General features: G+C 38.4%; 1 long non-coding RNA gene across 1 annotated transcript in view; it reads left to right on the top strand.

Annotated features, from left to right (window-relative positions):
* The first annotated feature begins 16781 nt into the window (after positions 1-16781).
* Positions 16782-24320, top strand: part of LOC132710893 (uncharacterized) — a 34554-nt gene continuing 27015 nt past the window's right edge. The window contains exon 1 of the long non-coding RNA XR_015732632.1: positions 16782-16870. This is a non-coding gene — a long non-coding RNA (uncharacterized LOC132710893). The remainder of the gene's footprint in view (positions 16871-24320) is intronic.

Here is a 24320-nt window from a genome sequence, read left to right as displayed (position 1 = left end):
CTTAATTCAAATCTTTTATGTATATTAATATAGCATAACATCCTTTTTCCTAAACTAAACAATCAGTCTCCACCCTTCTAACAATATTATTATATCCCCCTTATACTATATCCATATGACATTTTCTGTAATATCTCTCAACTGGATTGTTAATTCCATTGCCCATGTTAGGGTAACATCACATCCTAATTCCAACAGTATGTTTGGTACCTTCAATTACCATCTGCCCCCATCAATAGTAAATGTTTTCATATATAAAAAACCACCCGAGTGACTTTATATTTATATTCCATATAGTGTCTTCTATAATGTCTTCCATCTAGATTATTAATTCCAACCACCGTGTTGGGGTAACAGCCAGATCTTCTGCATGCCCCAATCCCATAGTTCTCTTGCCTTATAGCTCAACATAAACGTAGTCCATTTGTCAAAAAGTCCAGAATAGAAAGTTCCAATCCACTCAATTTAAGGCCATCTTCCACATCCCAAAAGTACATCACTGCAGAGATCTGTCACTCTCATCAAAATAGTATAAACCAATACTTTGCCTCAACTATGTTTTCATATATTCAATCGTCTCTTACGTAACTGGCATTACACTGTTGTTTAGTCTAAAAGTTTTTATTTTTGTAGGACCTGCTTCTTCTTTTCTTAACTTTTTGTGGCTTAGATCTCCACCCTGGTTGCCTTTCTAGGAGTTGTATATCAAGTGATTGATTTCCATGCTGGTCTATACTTTGATAAGTCATCACAATAGAATCCAGAGCTGCCTCTCTTGTATTTATAGATAGTCCAACTGTAACCTCTGAAGGAGAATCCAAAAGCGACTCATCCCCAAAGGCCTCTGTAACTTGTTGTTTTTCCATTACCTCCACCTCCATCTGCTTAGCCTGGATTTCAATCTCTTGTTGATTTTGCTTTTCTTCATTCCTCTCGTGTGTTATACATGGAGATGTTGAACCCATTTTAAAAACCTTTTAGTAAAATTCTTCCGCTTTTCCAACAGTATTTAGTTGATATCTTTCTCCTTGATATCTCAATATTTTCAATTCTTTGTATTTTATTATCCAAGTTATAAATCTTATGATCAACTTCCTTCATTTTAGACTCTATTTCTAAATTGAACTCATTATCCATCTTCATAATTACATCTAAGAAACTTTTCATATGTTGCTTCAAGATATCATACTTTTGTTGAACCAACTCTTTAATTTCCTGTCTAAAATTCTCAATCTTATCATGTCTTGCCATCTCCTCCAGTACAAATTCCCTTAGGTCTGTAAAGCCATTTTTCTGCGTCTGCAAGCTCACAACTTGTTCATGTGATTTATAAATGGGGGAACCCCCCCCCACAGCTTGATTATCTGGCTTTGTCAGTTGTAATGCCATCCTGCCTCACAAACAGATTTTTTTTGCCCTTTTTAAAGAAAAAGACTTCTCTCCAGACAATATCAATATCAAGTCTCTAAGAAGGAAGAGGCATAAAATAAAAAATTTTTCTCTTCACTCCTAGCCAGCGCTATTGTTTTAGATACTTTGTAACGTCTCCAACGGAAGGACTTTCGCTTTCAGCTCTTCACAAGCCTCAGCCAGTCGCCATTTTAAACTCTCTTTTTTCCTCCTTTCATTCTCCTTTACTTTTAGAATCAGTCTTGGGGTTAGAAATACTTGCAGTTTAAGATCCCAGATCCGGATTTCCTCCTACTTGTTCAGATAATCTGTTAATTCTGTTAATTGGTCTGGTCCCATCGCCTGGCTCTGCAAAAAGGCAGAGTTCTCCCGAAGCCCGGAGCCGTGGCGAGCGGAAATAAGGAGCCTCATCCTGCTTTGTCCCCAAGAGTAAAACAAAAACTCTGGGGACTTTGCAGAGGGCTCTACCTGCCCTCGCCTGCTCTATCTCACATTTCCTTGAGGAAATGGAGTTTTTCGAGCCGCCTTTCAGCTTTAAAGGCGGCTCTTTACGGGCAACGGGGCTGGCGGTCTCAAAAGACCGTCTGACGGCGACGGAAGCCAAACCGGAAGCCGGTATTCCCACTTTTAACTTTATTTATTGGATACTCTGTTTTAATTTGTCTTTTAACTTTTGTATTTTCTGTCTCTTATTGTTGTGAGCTGCCTTGAGTCCTTCGGGAGAAGGGCGGCTTATAAATCCAATAACAATAACAATAACAATAACAATAACAATAACAATAACAATAACAATAACAATAATAATACTTGGTGGAGTTCTGAATGAAAGGCACGATATGTACCTACAAGTAAACATGGATTGCTTCCTTGCGGTGATGATCACCAAGAACAAATTCATGTATTTTGGGCAGGACAGTCTAGAAAAAATGACTGCTTGGCAAGTTGAGAAAGATCAAAGAGAAAAAAATTGGAAAAGGTGAATTGGTGGAATCAAAATAAATTACACTGTCCTTGGAAGAATTACAGGTTATTAGAGAAACTGATTGAGATGGTGTGCATTTGTCTATAAAGTCACCAGGAGCTGAGCTCACATTTATGACATCTAACTAACAAACTGGTATGAACGGGGTGGTGTATGTAATTTTATTGCTGCAAAAGCATTGGCAATATGGAGCACTTTTTTAAGGTTTTATAAAACATTACACAGATCAGAAGCATGGACACAGCATAAGCACATTGATTTTTATTAGCCTTACCAAGACATGGGTATTGCATAACATTACAAACTTGCATAATCTGTCAGTTTCTGTATCTGTACTGTAATCATGTCTTGAAAGTAAATACCATGAGTGCTTTGAAAATGGATCTGACATCCAAGAAACAGAAATTGAAAAAGGCTTTTCAGAATGTTGTGAAATTATAGCTCTAGATGCAACATTTTTCTTCTTTTTTTACAGTCTGCAAGAGGTTGTAAATCATTCTGTCTTTAAAATGTTCCAGTGCTTCTCTGTTGGTAAATGCTAATAATAAAAAAGGGGGGGAAGGAGTTCAGAATTGCCAGAAGTGCTTTTCTTTCATAGCACCTTGCCCTGTGAAACATGGTACCCCCCCTGGCCACAACCTTGCTGCCCTTCATAGAAAACCAGGGTCTTTGACAATTGTTCCATTTTAGATTTTTCCATGATGACCATTGTAGGTTTTTTATTGTTTGCTAGTAGCAGTTATTCTATTGTTCTATTGAGCCACATAGGGTCACATTCACAAGATAGGCAGCCATATAAATAGATTAAATAAATAAATGGAAAAGCATCTTCTATACATTTATAATTCTCATAATTTCAGAACATTGAGAGGCCAAACCAGTAATTTGGAAGAATATGATTACATCTCTTACCTTTTAAGATGACACCAATTTTTTCTTATGTCTGAAATACTAATAATGAGGCTACTAGTTTTTATAGTCATGTAGCAGAATATCATTTTCCTCCAATAAATATGCTCCAAATATTAAATATTGCTAGGCCTTTGAACTGCATTGGTTCTATAATAGTAATACTTTATTGATTAGCCATATTTGGCTATATCAAAATACAAAATGTATATTAGAGAAGAGCAGTAGAGCCATGTTAAAAACAGACTAAAAATATTTAAAAGAAAATGCAGATCATTTTTCTGTGTCACTCCTACAATTTACCCCAAACATATCTACACACGCAGTTTCCAACTGTACCGTTTTGTTCAGAAAAATGCTGCTTTGTCAGATGTAAATGCCTTATTCCCTATTGTGTAAATAATGTATATATGGGGTATCAGGGGTTAACTTATTCTTTGTTTCTTAATGTATTCATAATTCACCACTCCCACTCTTGGCTCCACCCTTTGTATATATAAGGAGCCACCTTCACCATTTTCTTTGCTTCTATCTGTGAATATTCAGTGAATATAGAATGCCTACTATAATTAAAGAGAAATATATTTGAAACTCTAACTCTCATTTTTATTATTGAGTCTGATCCTAAAAATATTGCAACAAACTGGTAGCAGAGGATGGTTAATTGACTCAATAAATAACTAAAAATGTATAAGAAAGATAGGCCCAACACCAGGGCCTACAGCAAAGAAATAGAAACTGAACAAGAAATAATCAACGAATCCACAAACGCGATTTCGAGAGAATCCGAAGAATACACCACTGAAGAAGAAGAACTAATAAATGAAAATGATGGCCAGGAGGAAATCGAAATAGAAAATAACGAACTCAGGTCAGAGATACTGAAGCTTTTAAAAAGCCAGAAGAATGATGAAAGCCTCATCGCGAACCTCCAAGAAATGCTGAAGAACAGCGGAGCAGCGAGAGAGAAAAACATCGCTAAAGAGAAACCCAAAGACCAAAAAACTGTGAGTGAGATGACTACAGAGAAAGTCGTTATGAAAAAGAAAAGATGTGATCCCGCGCGAAATTTTGAATGGCAACCATCTTGGTTTCAACAAGCCTCCAAAGTAAGCGAAGCAGAGCCAATCAAAATGCTCAGTTCAAAATTTCTGGCGCGAAAAACGTTATCAGACAACGAAAGTGAAAAGGAGGATTCAAACTCTTCGGAAGAGCCAGAATCAGAAAATGAAAACGACTTAACGAAATCACAAGTAAAGTCAGCAATGAAGACGCTTTTTGCTGCATTCGGGCCAAAATTAAAAATTTCCAAAGCGCCAACGAAGAAGCAAGCGAACAAGCCGATACTTCAAGACCTGCACGCTCCCATCCTGAATTCGAGAACGACGACGCCCGAGCCCAGAGAGCCATGTCGATTCCGCCCTACACCGCAGACCGAAGCAAGTGCCAACGCACCCAAAAGAAAGAGAAGAACAGCCGCCGCCATCAGAACTCCTAGGACCGAGCCAGAGACCGACTCGTCTGAAGAGGAACGGAGCGAGCGAGCTACAATGGAGAGAACCTTCCACGACGACGTCAAAGAAGAAATGAACAACGCGCATGTGCGAAACTACGTAGACGGTCCGGAAAGACTTGAACTGGCCAGAGAACCGCGCAGACTCGTTGCGAGCATTCCCATGCCGTTTTGCAATTTCCTACACTTGCGAGACCACGGACTACCTCAGGTTGTAAGTAATGGACAAAATAATGTGGGTAACTTACCCAGTGACTTCCCAAAACTTAGGGTTGATGGCATTAATTTACAAGAATGGTATCAACAGCTCCAGGTTGTCTTTATGAAAGAAAATTTACTATTTTTTATCACTAGTCCCCCAAGAAGACCTTGGACTTTAAAAATAGATTGTTTACACCATAAGGCATTTTTCTTAATAATATCCAGCGTGTCTCCTGCAATGTATCATAGCATCAAACCAAATCTAACTGTTTCAGAAATAATTCAATGCATGTTTAATTTGTTTCACAGCGATAGTGTAGCTACCACCACAAGAATGTCTAAGGACTTCTTTTCTTCCAGAGTAAAACCAGGGGTTTCCATAAGTGAGCATTTAATATCTTTAAACAAAATAAGAGCTGAGCTGCATTTGAGGGGGGAAGTGATTTCAGATCAAACAATGAAAAGTGTTATTATCAACTCACTTGATTCATCATGGGATAGTTTTATGTCACACTTAGACACCATCAATCTAGGATATTTGTCAATAGAAAGTCTGTCTAACAAATTGATAGCAGAAGACAATTCAAGAAAAAATCGTTATAGCAATCACACAGAACACAAACCTTTTAGGGAGGTAGCTTTCCAAGAAAAATATAATGAAACTTTTAAATGCCACGATTGTGGGTCCAGAGAACACAATAGAAGAGATTGCCCCAAAATTTCAAAGGAAAGACATAGGTCAGAATATAGGAATAAATACAATTATAGACAGTCTTCCACAGATAGACATAAATATAGAAGCCCACCAAATTACAGAGAAAGTAGAGGGGGCAGAGAAAATTCAAAAGAGAGAAAATCTGGTTCACTGAATGGACTAAATAAACAAGATAGCACCAAAACGCAACCAAGTGAGAACAATAATTGGCTTATTGATTCTGGAGCAACTAATCACACCACTAATAACAAAAATATATTGTCTTCATTTACAGAAGATAAGTTTGTAATTAAGGTAGCTAATCAAGAAAAAGTTCAAGTATTAGGCAGAGGGAATGTGACCTTGCCTGGTCTAGGAAAAATAGAGGGGGTATTGTTAATACCAAAAATACCTCATAACATACTAAGTGTCATAAAATTAAGCAGAGATTCTGACATCAATATAGTTTTCTCAAAGGGAAAAGCAACTTTAGAGAAGAATAAAACAAATGTAGGCACTGTGATGATTAAAGGAGGCCTACCCTATCTGATAACAAAAGAAAGATGGTTACATAACATTGATTCAAACATGGAAGATTGCATTGAGGCAGATGATGAAAATATTAGTAACAGTGACAATGATGAATGTAAAATGTCTCATGATCACACAGATATACACAATGAGAAGAAACCAAAAATAGGTAAACCAATTCATGACGAGTGTGCTCATATCTTACATAGGAAGTTAGGACATGCAAGTTTTCCTGTAGTACAAAAAATGACTGAACACGCAGAAGGTGTCAAAATAAAAAATTGTGAAAATTATTTGGAATGCTCAGTATGTAAATCTACTAAATTAAAAACTAGTCCCAGGCCAAAGAAATCCACCAGATCAACTAACAAAATTTTTGACTTAGTACACATGGACTTAGTTGGTCCATTAACTCCATCAATCACTTATAGAAAACGTTACTTCCTAACAATAGTAGACGATTACAGTCGCTATGGTTTTGTTTACACATTAAAACACAAGGATGAAACCTTTCAAAAATTTAAGGAATTTTACAAACGCATAGAAACACAACATAATATCAGAATAAAACAAATTATGACAGATAGGGGATGTGAATTCATGTCTAAAGAATTCTCCCAATGGTTAAAGGATAGAGGAATGCCACATTACAAACCATGATTAGATGCACATTAGAGGATGCTGGTTTAGGCAAACAATTTTGGTCAGAAGCCCTACATTATTCAAATTACACTCAAAATAGAACCTGGTCCAGTATTGTGAATAAGACACCATATGAGGTGATGTATAATAGGAAACCAAAATTAGCACACATGCACATATTTGGGGTCACTGCAGACGTACACATACCCAAACAATTGAGAAGAAAGGGAGAAAACGTATCCAGAAGATTAAGATTTATGGGATATGAAACTGGCACCAAAGGGTACAGATTCATTGATAATAATAATAAATTTATAGTTTCCAGAACAGCTGTGTTCCATGAACAGGCCAACTGGTCTAAATTACATCTTAATGAAATATTTCCGAATAAATGCAAGGATACCAAATCTCGTGAGGAAGGGACGATAGAAAATCAAAATATCAGCAAAAATAAAAGCAAAACCAAAACATGGACAAATAGTCAACACAAAATAAAGACAGACACATTAACAAAAAAGGAAGCAAGATATTTACATGACTACCATAGCAAACCAGAAAGAGCTATTAGGAACAACAGAAATCAAATACCAAATAAATACAAAGACTACATAATGCATATGGATGGTGAACAAATAACACCTAATACATATGAGGAAGTATTAAAGCTACCTCGTGAAGAAAAAGAAAAATGGGAACTAGCTATGAAAAAAGAGATGGAGAGTTTGCAAGGATTAAATGTATTCACACCTGCGATTGCACCCAAAGATAAAACAATTATTGGTACCAGGTGGATTTATAAAATTAAGAATCTAGAAGGAGGCAATACCTTATACAAAGCTAGATTGGTTGCACAAGGTTATGCACAAAAATATCCGGAGGACTATACTGACACATACTCCCCCACAGTAAGAACAGAGAGTGTTAAAACAGCTCTAGTAGTAGCATCCACACTCAATCTTGATGTATTTCAATATGACATACAGACTGCGTACCTACACGCAAAACTAGATAAGGAAATATACGTAAGAGCACCTCACAGTCAATACACCAATAAAAATGAAATTTGGCTATTGAACAAGAGTTTATACGGATTAAAGCAATCTGGCAAAAGATGGTACGATTGCTTGGTAAAAGTACTTAAAACCATGGATTTCAACGCTACCACTGCTGATAACTGTTTCTTTGTCAAAAAGAGTGATGATCACGTTGAGTTTGTATTGATTTATGTTGATGATATTTTATATATAGGAAAACACAGAGAGAGAAGAGAAATCTTTGTAAACAAGTTAAATGAACATTTCTCATTGAAATCCCTAGGTAAAGTAAACAAATACCTTGGTGTACAAATTAACAAAACTAGAAGGGGATTCAAACTTACTCAGAAAGATAAGATTATTGAACTTCTAAACAAATGCAATTTAAACAATGCCAAACCCTGTGACACTCCTATGCAAACTGATTTCCTTAGAAATACTGATGAATCTTCCCCTGAATTCAAGGATAATACATTTTATAGATCAGTCATAGGTTCACTTCTTTATATATCTAATTGGACCAGGCCAGATATTGCATTACCACTCAATTTATTATCAAGGCACGTTAGTAAACCAACAATGTATCACTGGGAAGCTGTCAAAAGAATTTTAAGATATCTGAAAAGTACATTAGACTTTTGTCTAGTATTAGAGCCTAGTGATAATAAAGAACCAAGACTTACATGTTACGCAGATGCGGATTGGGCTGGAGATACATCATGCAGAAAAAGTACTTCTGGTTATATTTTTCTGTTAAATGACTGTCCAGTTTACTGGTACACTGGTAAACAAGAACTGGTAGCCACTTCAACCACAGAAGCGGAATATGTTTGTTTATCCAAAGCTGCAAATAACCTTGTATGGTTTAATGATTTAATTTCAGATGTTTGGAAAAAACCTGCTTTGCCTTTTGTTATGCATGAAGACAATAAAGCGGCTATTGAAATATCTAGATCCGATGCCATTGGACAAAGATCCAGGCATATAGATATAAAATTTAAGCATGTGAGACAATTGTCTCAAGATGGATTTATCAAAGCAGTGCATTGCGATACCTCTGAACAACTAGCTGACATATTAATGAAGCCTTTACCTTCTAAACAGCACAAATACTTAACTTCCAAATTGTATGTCTTATATTGTCCTGAATCTGAATGTAATTGGTGTTGTATAGCGAACCGGCATTTAGAGGGGGATTTGTCAGATGTAAATGCCTTATTCCCTATTGTGTAAATAATGTATATATGGGGTATCAGGGGTTAACTTATTCTTTGTTTCTTAATGTATTCATAATTCACCACTCCCACTCTTGGCTCCACCCTTTGTATATATAAGGAGCCACCTTCACCATTTTCTTTGCTTCTATCTGTGAATATTCAGTGAATATAGAATGCCTACTATAATTAAAGAGAAATATATTTGAAACTCTAACTCTCATTTTTATTATTGAGTCTGATCCTAAAAATATTGCAACATGCTTATATGTAATTTTTTATTCTGATTGCACAAATATGTGTTTTAATATAAGGATCTTCGTATGCCGTTCATCTAATGTACAGTGCAAGGTAGTAATCTCTCTCTTATACAATTGACATTCAAATATATATGTGTTATGTCTTTTGTCTCTTCTTCTTGTTGTTGTTAGTTGCGAAGTCATCTCCGACCCATTGCGACCCTATGGACAATGTTCCTCCAGGCCTTCCTGTCCTCCATCATCTTCTGGAGTCCATTTAAGCTCATGCCTACTGCTTCAGTGACTCCATCCAGCCACCTCGTTCTCTGTTGTCCCCTTTTTCTTTTGCCCTCAATTGTTCCCAGCATTAGGCTCTTCTCCAGTGAGTCCTGCCTTCTCATTAGGTGGCCAAAATATTTGAGTTTCATCTTCAGGATCTGGCCTTCTAAAGAGCAGTCAGGATTGATCTTCTCTAGGACTGACCGGTTTGATCGCCTTGCAGCCCAAGGCACTCTCAGGAGTCTTCTCCAGTACCATAGTTCAAAGTCTCTGGGGCTCCATAAATATAAGTACATTCATTATAAAGGATTTGGTTAAAACTTCCTTTTTTAATCATTGTTTCCAAATGTTCAAATCTTGCTCAAGTACTTACCTCCTTGTTAGGGCATTTTTGTGTTTAAATACTTAGCAATTTGAAGGTATATTTATAGCAACTCATCCATTTCAATATGCCAGCCTTACCAAGGGTGGCTAAACTGTGACATTCAATATCCAAAATTATCTATGCAGCATTTTTGTGTTTTGGAGATAAGAAACAGAGAGACCACAGCTCCTGTACAATCCAAGAAATCTATAGTTGAAATTTGTTCTGTTCCAACAGCCACACTTTTGGGAATGCTGGTTTTCATTATATTGATTTTTCACCAATTATTGCATGCCCTGATTTTACACAAATAACAAATTGTATAAATTCCTAATTTGGTTTTAACTGCAGCAGCTGAGGACTTTTTATACATACCCAAGTTACTTCTCAGATGCTACACAACCCAACTTGCAAATACAATAGTAATGTCATAATGTTAGCATACAGCAATATGTTGCAATATCTGCTAAATGCCTTATTTATTTATTTATTTATTTATTTATTTATTTATTTATTTATTTATTTATTTATTTATTTATTTATTTATTTATTTAGATTTATATTCCGCCTTTCTCCCTAGGGACTCAAGGCGGCTTACAAAATGACAACTTCAATACAAATCACAATACAATACCAAATTAAAATCAGTAACCCAATTAAAAAAAAAAACGATTTAAAATTATACCAGTGTACCCCCAAAACGGATCAGTTTAATTGGCGGAAGAGCCACGTCTTCAGCTCACGACGGAAGGAAAGAAGGTCGGGGGCTGTCCTGAGCTCAGTGGGCAATCCATTCCAGAGGGTCGGGGCTCCCACAGAGAACGCCCTCCCCCTGGGGGTCGTCAGCCGACATTGTTTGGCCGACGGCACCCTGAGGAGGCCGACTCTGTGAGAGCACAGGACGATGGGAGAACGGCTGGGGATGGTCCTGCAAGTACCCTGGGCCTAAGCCATGAAGGGCTTTATAGGTGAGCACCAGCACCTTGAAACGTATCCGGAGTGCCACCGGTAGCCAGTGCAGCTCACGCAGGAGAGGTGTTACACGGGAGTATCTAGACGCCCCCGTAACTACCCGCGCGGCTGCATTTTGGACTAGCTGAAGCCTCCGGACACATCCCAAGGGCAGCCCCATGTAGAGGGTGTTACAGTAGTCCAACCTAGAAGTAACAAGGGCGTGAGTGACCGTGGCGAGGGCATCCCGGTCTAGGAACGGGCGCAACTGGTGCACAAGACGGACCTGTGCGAAGGCCCCCCTGGTTACGGCCGTCAGATGGTCATCTAAAGACAGCCGAGAATCCAGGAGGACACCCAAGTTGCGGACCCTATCGGAGGGAGCAAGGGTTTCACCTCCGATCATTAAGGATCGAACCTCCAGATCCCGGGATGCCGGCATCCACAGCCACTCAGTCTTGGAAGGGTTGAGTCTAAGCCTGTTCCTCCCCATCCAAACCCGCACCGCTTCCAGGCAGTGGGACATCACAGAAAGGGCATCCCTAGGGTGGTCAGGGGTGGAGATGTAAAGCTGGGTATCATCAGCATATTGATGATACCTCACCCCAAAACCACGGATGATCTCACCCAGCGGTTTCATATAGATATTAAAGAGCAGAGGAGAGAGAACCGAGCCCTGAGGCACCCCACAAGTGAGAGGCCTCCGGGAGGATCCCTGACCCCCTGCCCAAACAGACTGCAGACGGCCCGAGAGATAGTAGGAGAACCACTGTAAAACGGTGCCTCCTAACCCTATCCCCCTGAGCCGCTGCAGCAGGATACCATGGTCGATGGTATCGAACGCCGCTGAGAGGTCAAGAAGGCCTTAGGCATGTGTAATTCAGGATCCTTCATTAGTACTTGTACGTTGTTAATGTGTAGACTGAATAGCAGTTGTGCAAGTATGTACTCTTGTCCCTTTGTATCACTCCTTCTTGTCATAACTCCATTAATCCTAAACTGTACTCTCAAGCAAGTATGTGTGTAAAGGGCTTTGATCACTGCTAACAGTCTGGGTTCCATAATGAGGGCAATCAATGTCCTCCATAATGTTTCTTTATTTACTATGCCAAATGTTGCATTAAGCTTTATAAAGATATCAAAAAGATCCCATTTAATGATAAATTTTATAATAAGATGTTTCAAGACAAAGCAATTGTTGATCAACTCTATCCAAAGCCAACTTGTTATTTGGCAAGAACGTACTTTCCAGCTACCCAACTCATAATTCTATTCAAAATGAATCTGGTCTACATTTTAGACATTATTAGACTAATGGAGCTGTAATTGCTAGAGTCCTTTTTATCCTCCCACCCTTTTGCATATAGAAACCAGTTTTGCTATTTTGCACTCAACTGGGATATATCAAGTATTAGTTATATGTTTGAATAAATCCACTGAAGGAAGGGTATTTTTTGAGTAGCTTGGCAGGTAGAAAACACCAGAGGCATTATTGTTCTTCAAATCCTTTATGAAAAAGATTTGATCTTGATTTCTAATACTGATGGCTAGAGGAGTGAGTCTTTGGTAGGTAGTGAATCACTACTTAAGAACTGTTCCCAAGCTGGTTCTGAGAAAGCAAATAAGATATGATAATAGTCACCCAAATCCTCAGCAGAGATTGGTGTGCTGAATGCAAATCACTTTTCTTTCAGGAATCAGTGCCAGAAATATCACCTTTTTATCACCTTTTGCTGACAGCTCAAATTGCTGACAGCTGACCAAATTGAAGCAGTACGGCATTTTCTTTGATTTAATGAGTTTCCTATATTCTTTTCTTAGAGATAGCATCTTAACTTGAATATATACGGAGGAATGCCTCCGAGTAAGTCTCATAGCTGCCTTTAATTTATTTTTCATCAAATATTCATTGTCAAACCATGGAGGTCTACCTGTAGGCAAATTTTTGAAGTTATTAGTTTAGTTATTAGGTAAAATTTTGTGAATGCATTGGAGAATGACTGCCAGTCAGCTGTGGGTGGATTGTTACGGATAAACTTTGATTTGGGGCTATTCTGTATTCCCTCATGATCTACTTTGGAGTATAATAACCTTTTATTCTGATCCCCCTCTGAATTTATTCAGAATTTTATTCTGACCCACCTATCAGCCAAGTTATATGATCTTTAGTGTGAACAGCCTAGGAATTTCACACTCACTGGCTAATCATCACTTTCTCCTGTTGGCTAGACAATGACTTCTAAGAAGAGAGTGGTTTTACTTTTCAATACACAAATAAGATCTAACACACTACTCACACAGCCTCAGTGGAAGCTTTTCTGGGTTCACATACTTATTATCCTTGCCTTCCACAATATAAAGCTTACATTTAAAAATCAGTGACACCAAGTATACACCAGGAGTATTATTTTTTGTTATCGCTTGAAAACCAATATGGGTGATTATTAAAACATTCATTCTGGAGGCTGCTATATTGAGTGAAAACATGAAAAGTGTATCATTCAAAATTACCAATAATTATTGCTTGGATATGTCAAATAACTATTTCTTCCAGTATTATTTCTAAATGTATCCAATAGTCAGAACTGTAATAAGCAGATGCATTTATGAGAATATAAACATTTACTACTATAAACTCAAAATTTTTATATCCTAATTTCACTGCCAGTATTATGCAGGTTATCCTTATTACATTATTTCTCACCTGCCATTGCAATTCTTCTATAATAAATTTTGAGAAATGAGGCTCACCCTTTTTTCTTTAATTTTTGCACAGGAGTATACATGGCTCATTCTCTCCTATTAGCCAAGTTTCTTGTAAAGCAATTATCTGAAATTCAGAAAGGAATCTCATCAAATCACTATCAGCAAATTCTTCCCAGCCACCTTACATTCTAAACTACAATTTATATGGGTCTCTCCAAAGCAAAATATTCTGGATTGGGATGGTGAGTAGAAAATGAATATTCAGACAGTTGATTTCTTTCTGAGGCTGAAACAATATTGGGAATGCTTCCTGAATATACACAATTATTATAAAATCTAGCTTTCCTCTCATTTTCTAATTGCTTGGCTTTTTTTTTTTTAATTTGATTTATATGCCGCCCTTCTCCGGAGACTCAGGGTGGCTTACAATGCGTTACGCAATAGCCTTCATACTTTTTGTATATTTATACAAAGTCAGCTTATTGCCCCCACAAACTGGGTCCTCAATTTACCTACCTTAGAAAGGATGGAAGGCTGAGTCAACCTTGAGCCTGGCGAGATTCGAACTTGCAGTAATTGCAGACAGCTGGTGTTAATCACAATGCTATCAGTCTGCTGAGCCACCAGACTTGAGGAAAATAGGATCAGACTGAGGGCTTACAGCAGAAAACTGCCCCAAAACAGGATTTCTGTGGCTAGAGTTGGCTTGCAATTATGAATGGCTAAGTGTGGATGGAGCATCAACTTGGGGAATAGGATCAGGGTTAGGGCCTGTTCTAGGGCCAACTAATGGAAACATTTATGTTTCATTGTTTAGACTAGGGGTCTTCAACCTTAAACACTCAAAGAGCCATTTGGACCTGTTTCCCACAGAAAACACTGGGAGCCACAAAACCTGGGTGGGCGTGGCCAACTCAGCGTCACTCCCACCCAGTCACGCCTGCCCAGGTTTTGTGGCTTCTGGTGTTTTGTGTGGGAAATGGGTCTCTCTCTCTCTCTCTCTCTCTCTCTCTCTCTCTCTCTCTCTCTCTCTCTCTCTCTCTCTCTCTCTCTCTCTCTCTCTCTCTCTCTTCTTCTTCTTCTTCTTCTTCTTCTTCTTCTTCTTCTTCTTCTTCTTCTTCTTCTCCCCCTCCCCCTCTTTTTTCTTTCTTTTTTCCTTTCTTTTTTTCCTTTCTTTTTTCTTTCTTTCTTTCTTTTTTTCTTTCCTTTCTTACTCTCCCCTTCTCTCTCTCATTTGTTTCCCTCTCTTTTCCCTCTCTAATTCTCTCCCTCCAGCTCTCTCATTTCTCTTTCCCGCTCCTCCTTCTCTCTCTCATTTGTTTCTCACTTTTTCCTCTCTCATTCTCTCCCTCCTTTTCTCATTTCTCTCTTTCTCCCCTTTTCTCTCTCATTTCTCTCTTCCCCTCTCATTTGTTTTTTGCTTTTTCCTCTCCTGCATTCTTTCTTTCTTTCCTTTCTTTCTTTCTCTCTCTCTCTCTCTCTCCTTTCTCTCCCCTTCTCTCTATTTCCCTCTCTTTTCCCTCTCTCTCATTCTCTCCCTCCAGCTCTCTCATTTCTCTCTCCCTCTCTCTTCCCCTTCTCTCTCATTTGTTTCTTTTTCCTCTCTCTCTTTTTCTCTCCCTCATCATTTTCTCATTTCTCTCTCTTTCTCTTTATCTCTTTCTTTCTCTCCCCCTTCTCTCTCTCATTTATTTCCCTCTTTTCCCTCTCATTCTCTCCCTCCAGCTCTCTCTCATTTCTCTCTCCCTCTCTCCCCTTCTCTCTCTCTCATTTGTTTTTCTTTTTCCTTTCTCTCATTCTCTCCCTCCATCATTTTCTCATTTCTTTCTCTCTCTCTTCTCCCCCCTCTCCCTCTCCTCTCTCTCTCTTCTCTCTCTTTCTCCTCTCTTTCTCTCTCTGTCTCTCCTCTCTCTCTCGGAAAGCTGAGGCTGGGCCGATCTGGTGAGCTCTCCTTGGGGCTCTTTGCTACTCCTTTTCTTTCTTCTTGGCAACTTCGGAAACTTTTTGGAAATCTGAGTGAAAATGAGCCGCGGCGGCAGCTTCCACCTCCTTCTCTCCATGCCACCTCTGGTCGAGCAGGGCAGCGGGAAAAGGGGGCTAGCCCCACTGAAACTCGCACGCCCACCTCAGGGATCAGGCTCAGAGAAAGCTGTAGCGCCCTCGCCAAAGTGCTTGCCCATCAGCCGGTCAACCCGCAACTCTGTGTGCCTTTGCTGCACTTTGGCCAAGTCTGGCCACTCACTTGAGGTGGGTATCACCACTCATGTGCACCCTCCCAGCCCTACAACAGCTGTCCAGGGGGTCACATGAGGAGAAGGAGGAAGCCATGGCAGTGGCTTGTGCTCGCTCCTCAGCTGTGGGCCTGTCCCCCTTTCTGTCATACCCTCCTTCCGGATCCCATTCCCACCCTGCTAGCCCTCGTGTTAGCGAGGTTGGCATTCGCCATGACTGAGTTGGGCCAGCGTCTCGGGGCAGAGAGCAGGTCACATGACCGGGTTGGCAGGGAGCCGCAGGAGAGGGGTCAAAGAGCCGTATGCGGTTTGGGAGCCATGGGTTGCCGATACCTGCTTTAGACTGAAGCTTGGAAGCCAATTGTAATAAGTCCTCAACTACAGACTTAACTTCCAAATAATTAGATGACTCATTGACTCACTGGATGTTCTTTTCTTTTATATAGTTTCATTTTGGAATGGCATGCCTTTATTTATTAGGGATTTTCTACTTTTAGAGACTGGACTTAGCAGCATTTCCACAGCAAAGCAGCTAGAAAGAGATAAGGTAGAAAGAGACTCCAGTTGCAGCATTGGCTGATTGCAACATAAGTCAAACCTTTTCAAGCTTGCTTAAGATCAACTGTCATTCCTACGGGGAAAGATGGCAAATTGTTGAGTTAAATCTCCCTCATCTTCCAAAAAGTCATTTGAAACAGCTATCTTTCCTTTAATTAAATCTAGGGCATTTCTTTCTCTTTCTCTTCTAATCCCGACGTTAAAGCAATTCTCCATTTTACAGATAGTGGATGGTTGTGATTAGAAGCTCTAGAACTTGTGTCGCCCTCCCTCTCTGACTTGGCTCTCTTCCCAGAATTTAGCAAGGGCTTCATACAGCTACTATAACAAGACACATATTGGCAGAATGCAGAAGCTCCTTAAAAAGTTATTAAGTCTGAAAAACATCCATGGAAAAAGAAACTGGCTAAAAGTAAGCATTACCCTTTTTAGATCTATGCCTGGTAAGAAGCCAGAAGTTTTCTGTAAGTATATTCTGTAAATATACTCATTAGAGTATATTTTACAATGAAAAAGTTGTGAAAGGGAGCATATATTGCCTGTCTGTTGTGTCATCTACTTCATGCAAAGGAGTATCAGCAACTTAAAGCAACATCCTGTATCTCTGCAAAGTTAGTTCCTCCTCAGTGGCTCCTTTAACTGGAAACTTTTGTACAGTCCATTGAGGTCAGTTTTGAAATATAGAAGCTGCGGTTTGATTCTATCAAATAGCTTCAATAGTTTTCTATTAAAGTCTTTAACTCATCTATTTTTATTGGAATCCAGAAGTTGATTGAATATAGAAACAACTGTTTGAGCTATTAAAAGGCAATTTTTAGCTATCAAATCCAAATCTCCTTTCAAATTACTCCTAGTCTAAGCATCCTCCTCCTCTGTATCTGCTATCAGAGCCACTTCTTCAGAGGAAGGGCAATTGCCAATAATCCACTTCCTAGTCGAATGAGGAATAAGAATGAGGAATAAGAATGATTCATGAAGAGGGGAGGGAAGACTTTCATGCAGTGTTCTTAAGCAGGAATAAGTCCTCTATTTTTGGTTGCTAGAAGTCATCACAGTTTCGTCTTGTTTGGGATTTCCTCTGCTGAATTTTATGCTTCGTCTTCCCTTTGATCTTTCCTTTCAAGTTCTTGTTTGTTCCTGGTATATAATTTTGCATCCTCAGTTAGCATTTGAAATTATGTAGAACAATCTAGGATACCAGGAAATCTTATTTCTAATTACAAAGAATTAAAAATAAAAATGAAAGGGTAATAAGGAACTGAACCCCCCCCCAGGAAAAATACTAAAAGTACTTTATTAAAACTACATAAAAGAACTAAAATGAATAGAAAATCAGGAGCTCTTTAAAGAGCTGTCACTCTGTTGTCATCTTGAGTGGGAGTTTATCCCCACTGCATTAGTTCTATAACAATTACAAGTAGGTTACCCTACTTAAGATAAGATTTATGTTATTGACTGGAGCTAAATATTTCTTGAATATAAACTGTTTTTGAAGGCTTACTATTTAGTTTTTCTTCTTAAAAATCAATATTTTTATCTCAATTTTTAAATTATTCATTAATTGTATTTCATAATTTTGTCACAAAACCTCCAGGATATTCAGAATTATAATGTTGGGTCTGGGGCTTAATACCCAAATAAACATTGGGATTCTCTGCAGACTACCTTATTATTTTTTAAAAAGTAAACAATTTCCATTTTTTTCCAATATTATTTTTCTTTCCCCTCCTACTCTTGAAGCTGGAAATAGCTTGTTATTTTAACCAGAACATTTAGATCCCTCAATAACTATTTCTTAAAAATCTGTTATTCCTAGATTCAGCACATACCAGTTTAGTTGCTACTCACAAAATGTTATGAATTTTAACTTAACATTATTTGGACTCAAATTATGGAATTAGTTTATGGCTTATGTCACCCGATAAAATTGAACTAATTAAATCAATCATGTGGGCATAAATAGAGTGATAAAAATAATGGTCTTATAGAGCCCTTATTTTGAGTTGTGCAGAAGTGGCTGCTAGTAAACTATGGCTCTCAACATACAATATTTTGAAATAATTCTAGACGAGGTAAAGGAAAATGTTACATTTTTGTTTTCTTTATAAAATTCTTTTCTAGATTATATAAACGATGATACAATACAATCCTCTGTAAGGATTATGGTTATGGACCAAAAACCACCATGCTGGTCTACTTCAAAAGTTATATAAGTTATATATAATTTATTGCGAGGGCAATTTAATATGTTGATGGCAGATCAGGTGGCAACTAATTTGCAATATGCCAAACATAACTGTTTTTGTAATGCGAACAAACCAGGCAGATGGTTGGCATATTTGCTTAGGAAAAAACAAAAGCTACCTACTATAGAGAAAATAGAATATAAGGGTAAAGAGGTGTATCAGCAAAATATGATTAAAAAAGCATTTTCAGAATTCTATACGAAGGTATATACTAGTGATAAGATTCAAGGTACAGATATAGACAAATATTTACAGAGGAAGAATATTTCTATAGTTTCAGAAGAGCAAAGGGAAGGTTTGAATCAATTGATAACTGTTGAAGAAATTGTTTTAGCAATTAAGCAACTGAAGGTGGGAAAAGCCCCTGGGATGGATGGATTGACAGCGGTTTATTATAAAAATTTGCAGGCAGAAATGGTGGAACCACTTAAAGAACTATTTAATAAAATACAAACTGGAGGACAAGTGCCTCCTTCCTGGAGAACAGCATTTATTTCCCTGATCCCAGTGGAGGATCAAGATCATACTCAGCCAAAAAACTATAGGCCTATATCACTGTTAAATACAGATTATAAAATCTTTACTAAAATATTGGCAAATAGGTTGATGCCAGTTATGCAACAAATGATTCACAATGACCAAACCGGTTTTATTAATAGGCAATATATGAAGAGTAATGTAAGACAAATAGTTAATATATTGGAGTATTTGGGAAAAAACAACCAGGTCCCTGCGGTGCTTATATTCTTAGATGCAGAGAAAGCATTTGATCGATTGAACTGGAATTTTTTATTGAAAATAATTGAAAAGATGCAATTTGGAGAGTACTTTATACAATCTATTAAGGCAATATATCAGCAACAAATGGCACAAGTAATAATTAATGGTAGCTTAACGGAAACTTTCAATATAGAAAAGGGAACAAGACAAGGATGTCCTTTATCTCCATTACTGTTTATTTTGACTCTGGAATTTTTGTTGAATAAAATACGTGGCTCAGATAAAATAAGGGGAATTAAAATCAGGCATGAGGATTATAGGGTACGAGCATTCGCAGATGACCTAGTTGTGACCTTGACCCAACCAATAAAATTGGTTATAGGTTTAATGTATATAATTAATCAATATGGACAAGTATCTGGATTTAAAATAAATGCAGGGAAAACGAAGATAATAATTAAAAATATGGTTACAAGTCAAAAAGAAGAAATAGAAAGAATAACAGGATTTGAATCAGTAAAGAAGGTTAAGTATTTAGGGATTTATATTACGACATCAAATGCGAAACTATATAAGTATAACTATGAATTGTTGTGGCAAAAAATACAGAAAGAGATGGAAAATTTGAAAAAATTGCAATTATCACTGCTGGGAAGGATAGCTGCAGTGAAAATGAATATTTTGCCAAAGTTCTTATTTCTTTTCCAAATGATACCAATGTCAGGGCATTTATTAATCCCATGTTTGGCTCTGGGACTAATTACCCTGGTTTAGAGGAGAGGAGATGTATCGTGGCTTATTCCAAGTTGTAATAATCTGAAAAGAAACGCGAGGAAGGTTTCTAATAAAACTCATTTATTTGTTATAAAGAAAATAAAACACCTCACTAACTAAGAAAAGTTAATTGTTACATTTTTGAAAATAATTCTTGCCGGCTATGTCAGCCAGACCTTGGCAAGAGAACAAAGGAAAGAGTGTGAAGAAGCAAGTGAAGGAATGTGGGTGGATACGGAAACACGTAGCTTACTGATAAGAAGTTGGCAAAGCTACGGAGAGCCAGACAGTCCAGAAATAATGAGCTCAGCTGGTAAATAAAATAACACAGTGACATTCCCCTTCTTTGGCCAGTTGAGCGAATATCAGTTCATCATCAAATAAGGCACATCTTCTCACGCAGATACTCGTGTTGAGCTGCTGGAAGTGGTTTGTTGAGCATATCAGCAATTTGATCATGTGTAGATACATATTGCATTTTGACAAAACCTTTTTTCACTAAATGTTTTATGTTTTGGTAACGAATGTCAATGTGTCTGGACCTAGAACCTGTAAAATGAGATTCAGAAATATAAACCACCGATTCATTGTCTTCCATCACGGTGATCGGTCGGATCGGGTGTGTCCAGATATCTGTGACTAAAGCATCAAACCAAGTTAGGGAATTACATGCATCTGAAACACAAGCATATTCAGCTTCAGTAGATGAACAAGAAACAAAATTCTGTTTACGTACTTGCCAATAAACAGGACATCCATTTAAGAACATCATATAACCTGAAGTACTTTTACGTGATTTCTTATCACTTGCCCAATCAGAATCTGCATAACAACATAATTCTGCATAATCAGTACGTGTTGGTTCTAACAATAACTTCAAATGTTTAGTGTATTTTAGGTATCTCAATAATTTCTTAATACATGTCCAATGAAAACTGTTTTGCCTTACCTACGTGTCGTGATAAGAGGTTAACACTAAGTGCAATGTCGGGTCTGGTCCAACTACTAATGTATAACAGTGACCCAATGACTGAACGATAAAGTGTTTGATCCTCGAACTCAGGACTTTCTTCTTGTGTCAAGTTGTGAAAATCTGTTTGCATGGGTGTCTTTGTTGTGTTAGCATCCTTCATGTTGCAATGATGCAAAACTTGTTCAATTTTATCTTCTTGTGAAAGACTAAACCCCTTCTGTGTTTTTTCAATCTGAACACCTAAATAAGTGCTAATATGACCTAATGATTTCAATGTGAAGTATCTCTGCAAAGCTTTGGCAAAAATTTCACTCATTTGCTTATTTGGACCAATATAAACAATATCATCAACATAAACAAGAACTATCTCATATGCATTGTTAGATCTTTTTGTGAACACGCACTCATCAGTTTCGGACTTAATAAAGCCCATTGAATTTAGTTTGTCAGTAAGACATAAATACCACATTAAACCAGATTGTTTCAGACCATAGAGACTTTTGTTTAGGAACCAGGTATCCCCTTCTTGCTGTTGGAATCCTGGAGGACTTCTCACATAGATCTCTTCGTCTAGGTCTGCATGTAGATAAGCCGTGTCAACATCAAACTGGAAAACTTCTAAACCAAGGATAGTTGCAGTTGCTAAAGCAATTTTTACGCTCTCAGTTCTGACTGTCGGTGAGTAAGTATTTGTGTAGTCCTCAGGATAACGTTGAGCGAAACCCTGAGCTACGAGTCTGGCTTTGTACAATGACTCACCATTTGGCTTCTTTTTGATTCTGTAGACCCATCGAGTGCCAATGACCTTTTTGTTTGCTGGAAGTTTTGCAGGTGTAAATACTTTAAGTTTCTTTAGACTGTCCATTTCAACCTGCATTGCTTCATACCATTTGTCTTGCTCTGAATCAGGGAGCTGCTTGATTTGTGTGAAATTATCAGGTGGAAGTGTAACATTGCAAATCAAAGGCAAGGGTGCTTTTGTCAGTTGCCAAGAATATCGTTGTGGAGGGATCCCTTTTGTGGCCCTCTTGGAACGTCTCGGGACAACTGTCCAGTCTTCTTCTGCTTTGTCCTCGTCCTCACTTTCGTCGCTAGCATCAGCATCCGCGGCTTGCGAAGACGGAACATTGGGTTGAGAAGAACCAGTGGAATCTTGATCATCAATCTGCGTGGCATCAGCAGTATCATCTCTAGGAAAATAAACTCCAGGATCATTGGAATGAATCCTGGACCAGTCAATATCTTCCTCAAAATTAGCAGATTGGGAAATCACAATTGCATGTTTAGAGTCAATAAATTTGCTCCATTTTGAGTTATCATCAATACCCATAAATCTCAGTCTCTTTGCTGCTGGACCTCCTTTTCTTCTTTGAGCTAAGGGAATGTTCACCATAGCATATGAACCAAAAATATGGATGTTTTTAAGATTGGGCTTGTAGCCATACAACATGAAGAAAGGAGTCTGATTTGTTACACTGCTCCAAGTACGGTTGACAATGTAATTTGCATACTTGATAGCTTCACCCCAGTATATCATATCAAGATTGGCGTCTTCTAGGAGACAACGCATCATGGTTTGCAGTACCTCTCCGTTGTGAGCCGATGTGTCAGGGGCCGAAGTCTGATGAATAATTCTATTCTTAGGCATCCAGTCCTGGAAACGCTGAGACATGAATTCGGCACCACGATCACTCTGGATTCTGGCGATGCGAACTTGGTGTTGGGTAGAAACAAGGGTTGCAAAGTCTTTAAAAATCTGAAAAAGTCTCTGATTTTTCTTTCATAGGATATACATATCCATATCTAGAGTAATTATCAACAATTGTTAGAAAATATTTTCTACCACCAAATGATGGCGGGAAAGGACCAACTATGTCAATGTGAACCAAATCAAAAATGCGTGTTGACAGGCGTGTAGCGCGTTTGGGAATGGCTGCTGCTTTGGATTTGGCCTTCTTGCATACAGCACAATCCAAAAACACCTTACACCCCTTTAGATCCAAACCTTTTGCGAACTCTGGCATCTTCCTAAGAACACGGAAACTGGCATGCCCCAATCTTCTATGCCATTTGTGGATACACCTGGAATGCAAAGGTTTACCTGTTAGTGAATTCTCAACATTAACATTTTTATGCAGAACTTCAGGCTTGCTCTGAGCAACCTGTTTACCAATTCTATTTTTGTTGGCTTTAGGAGCCTTAGGGGTAGCAACAGGATCTCTCACTGGAGCATCTCTCTCTGGGCCTGTGCTCTGCCTTTTTGGAGTTTGTATACTTGCCTGTGTTTGTGGTTTAGGCTTTGGCTTTAAGTAATAAACACCACCAATTAATATGGTTTCAGCAACAATATCTCCATCTTTAACTATGTAACTTGCTTTTTCAAGGTGGTGAACTTGGAACTTTAACATTCTAGACAAGTGACACTGACTAAGCAAATTACTGGTTGCTGTTGGTATGTAATAAACATCAGGAATGAATGCATCGAGCTCTTCAACATAAACAGTTCCTTTTCCTTTGACCTGACAAGGATGATTTGAAAAAGAATAAAGTTCACGTAGTTCTGGTTCAGGCTCGTGCATTTCTGTGAAAAGTTCCTTTCTGTAGGTAACATGCAATGCTGCACCACTGTCCAAAGTCCACAGGAGTCGTCTGTCGTACTCTGGTTGAGGTTGTGGATCATTGGTTAAAGCCAATGTGGCGAGTGGAGTTTGTGGATCACGCCGGGGACCACGACGACCTTGTCTACCGCCTCTGCCTCTGCCTCTGGAATCTGTTCCTCTGGGCTGGTATGTGACGGGAGCTGGAACTCGTTGGGGACAATCCCGGGTGGCATGTCCCACACGATTGCAGGTGTTGCATCTTGGCATCCTTGGAGCGTAGGTCCTTCCTCGGAAGGGGCGTCTAGCTGGAGCTCTTGATGCGGGTGGTCCTCTCAAGTGTGGCGTGGCCAACATGAATGCCTCTTCTTCAATCAAAAGTCTACAAACATTGTCCACTGTGCGTTGAGCAATTGGGACTTGGTTAATTTTTGTAACAGCATCTTTCCATTCATAGTTCAAAGAGTTAATAATGATGCTGATCATTTGAATATCTTCAATGTTATGGCCTCTTTCTCTCAATTCTGTTCTCAGACCTTTCAGTTTGGTCAA

Source organism: Pantherophis guttatus, chromosome 2, assembly GCF_059756535.1.
Source record: "Pantherophis guttatus breed Tessera chromosome 2, ASM5975653v1, whole genome shotgun sequence".
In the NCBI taxonomy this organism is placed as follows: domain Eukaryota; kingdom Metazoa; phylum Chordata; class Lepidosauria; order Squamata; family Colubridae; genus Pantherophis; species Pantherophis guttatus.
The sequence above is the reverse complement of the archived record's forward strand: the minus strand, read 5'-3'. Positions and strand labels throughout refer to the sequence as shown.